Raw genomic sequence first — 3,401 nt, 5'->3', positions numbered from 1 at the left:
GGTCCCAGAGTTCCCAGGCGGCCCCCAGAGCACATGGCCCCTCGAACTTTGTGAAGGATGAGCCTGGGATCACAGCAGATGGCAGGAAGCGGAGCACCTCCACCAGGACCTCAGCTCCTCTCTATTCTCCTTCTCCTCCTCTCTCCTTACCCTGCCTCCCTCCTGGCATCTCTCGAGTGAGCCAGTCTGAGAAGCAGGGAAAGTTGCCTCTTCGCCCCTTTGCTCACCCTGGCCAACAAGCATCCTGTTGCTCCCTGTGGGAGCTGACGGGAGCCCCTGACTGCTGGACTTGGAGCATAAGCCAAGAACAGAAGGGGAAGTGGGAACGCTGACCTAGAGAGCAAGCTTCGAAAGCGTCCTTGGACCTTCATGGCTTGGTGTCAAATGCTGTCAAGCTGTCACAAGACACAGGGACAAACTTGCATAGGACTCCTGCCTGCCCCTCCAGGTGCCCCAACTCTGTTCCTGGTGGCTCTGTACCTCTGTGACCATGTGCTCCCCACAACCCAGGAATCTGTCTTGGTGACTGTGCCACTCCCTCCTCGTCTTCAGGCTGCTGGGACCTCCATGCTGTTCAACACATCAGACTTGAGCCTGGGGAGGAGCCAGGGCCCTCAAGGCCACCAGAGCTACCTTCCCAGGGGCAGCTCACCAAGGTAGCTTCCCCAGCTCCCTGAAACATTGTCATTCCCCCTGCCCTCAGGGGCTGCTCCCTTCCACTTGAGATTGTAGGAAACTGAAAAGGAGAAGGTAGCTGGCAGAATCCTCTGGCAACCTAGCAACAGGTCCCAGTTATTCTGCACAAAAGCTTTTGGAATTCCCTCTTTGTATCAGAGAAGGAAGATAGGGGGTGCTAGTGCCAATTTAGGGCAAACTGGTGGGACCTGAACGAGCTCAAAAGCCCCCTGACCTCACAGCCCATCAGGGAAATGCCTCCTCCACTTGGGAAATCTGCCTTGTCCTTCTTCACTTGGCAAAGAGACAATGAATTTAACTCTTATTTATCAGCTTGGGGCCCGAATCCTTCAGCCAGGCAAGGGAGAATGCTCCCCACCCCCAAAGATCAGCTACATCCCCCAAGTAGGCAGAGAACACAGAGAAGGGCTGACCCAGATTGGGTCTTCCTCCAAAGGGATCCCTTAACCAACTCAGGACCCGAGATCACCTCCTTCCAAGAAAGATGAGAAAAGGGGTTAAGTTATCTCGGTGTATAAGGAGGTGACTAGAGGAACCCACTGTGACTTGAAAATAAATAGGTTTCATGTGCAAGTGTTTGGTAAAATTTCCATGGACATGCACAGAAAACCTTTTGGCTTCTCCCCATGGCTTCTCCCAAGTTCCTTCGACTTAATGACCCCTGCCCAACAGGTTGGGCTGGCCTAGCCTGGAAAAACCTCCCATTTCCTAACTTCAGCCATTGTGTGTCTGTGTGTTGAGTGAGCTGGTCAGCTAGCAATTCTTCTTAGCATTAAAGGAGGGAGTGCTGGCGAAGAGCCAACAGATTCTTGGCTTACAAGCCTTGCTTCTCTCTGAATTATTATGCCAACTGGCTGCCAATGGAACTCAAAACTTGGAAGGCAGAAGACAATGTTATCTGGGATTCACCATGCCCAGCACCCAAAGTGCCAAATTCCAGGAAGACAAGACCTTAGCCAATGACAATTCACCCTCCTCTACTCCACCTCCTTCAAAGTCTAGCTCAGGTCTAGGAGGTGGGAAGAGATCACAGAGTCTCAGGACATCCCAAGTCAAGAGATCCCCTTTGAACAAAGTGTTTCTATCCCTTGGGGACTTGATGAAGTCACCATTAACTACCAGGCCAGCTCCAGTCTTTAAAGGGGATTGATGACCCAAAATGGCCTGAAGTTGGGGCTCAAGGAGGGCTCCTGCAACATGTCCAAGTGCATCAGTACCCACAGGGCCCACAGTGGAGATAAGATTGGAATTGGAGACACATGGGATAGAGAAAGACTTTAAAGAAAACTTCACTTTTAGAATACTTTGGAAAGAACACAAATTCACACGGACTCTACTCTGGAAATGGTTGAAGGAGGAAAGGAGGGCAAGGTAGTGAAAGAATCCAGAATTTCAATACTTTGAAATATTCTTAGTGGTACTGACTTGTGATGATGTGGTTCCCGGGGAAGGCCGGGACTCTTCAGATATTTGTGTAATTTATTTAATTTAAACACCATTCTCCTTTTGTTCATTTTGGTAATAAAGTGTTTTTGAAATGTGAACAAATGCATGTATTTGGGTGGTTCTCCAGAGAGGCAAAGCAAGTCACCTCCAGGAAAAATCGGCTTGCTTTGCACTGTGGGGGGGGGGGGGGGGGTAAGGAAGCAACAGGAGCTGAGACTTCACCATGAGTCTCTCAGCTCCTCTCCAGATGCTGGTTTTTCACTCCTAGGAATGAATACACTCCATGATCCAGGTGAAAAGCAGAGATCAGGCTAATAGGACTGGCCCGCATACTCGGGACCAGTTCCCAGAGCTCACTTTGTTGTGATTTGTGTGGCTATCAGGGAAGTGGAAATTCCATCATCTCCCTGTATTCCCTTCACATGCTAATTCTTCAACATTCATGAGATGTCTGTTCAAGGCCAGTCCCATCAGTTCTCGGCAAAGCTTTCAGAATCCTTAGTTTGGGGGAGCACACAAGCTAATTCCAGCTTTTCCCCCAATTTGTGAGACAATGCAAGGAGTATAAAGCCATCGGACTCAACTGTCTAACAAGCTGGGTTGGCTCCCAACATTGTTTACTAATAGTAGAAAATGGAAGGAAATAAGAGGAATCAGAAAAACAGCAAAGGTGTAGAAACAGAAACAGCATGAGGTGGAAAGAGATGGACTAGAGATAAGACAAAGCAAAGAAGGAAGGAAGATCAATGGTCAGTGGCTTAGACATGCATGAGAATAAAGAGCTCAAGAGAGCAAGAAAAGGAAGAAATAGGTAAAAGAAGACATATTGCAGAGGCCGGGAGTCAGTGAGTTCCAAAATGATATTTATGTAAAATAATCTAATTTTGCTTTCTCCTGTTATTTAGCTGCCTTGCAAGATCTGAGTAAATTAGCAAGTAGCATCCCTCTCATTTGAAATATATATAGTCTTAGCCTGAATCCCTCTGGAAACAGAACCTGAGACGAAATTTTGTGTACGTGTATTTGGGAAACGATCCCAGGGAACAGGAGTGAAAGGCAGGAGGAGAGAAGCAGAGAGAGGAAAAGGAAACACAAGAGGAGGTTACTGAGGAAGACACTGGAGGGCAACTGGAGCTCCACCCCACTGGACCTTCGCAGGGGACCTGTAAAGTGTATCTCCAAACTGTCGTGAAGAAACATTTATCCATCATTTCTATTTTCCGTGGATCAAAGTGATCCCCTGGTATTAGCTCTCCAAT

The sequence above is a fragment of the Molossus molossus genome, unplaced genomic scaffold (genome assembly GCF_014108415.1).
Source record: "Molossus molossus isolate mMolMol1 unplaced genomic scaffold, mMolMol1.p scaffold_m16_p_20, whole genome shotgun sequence".
In the NCBI taxonomy this organism is placed as follows: Eukaryota; Metazoa; Chordata; class Mammalia; order Chiroptera; family Molossidae; genus Molossus; species Molossus molossus.
This window is presented reverse-complemented; position numbering follows the sequence as displayed.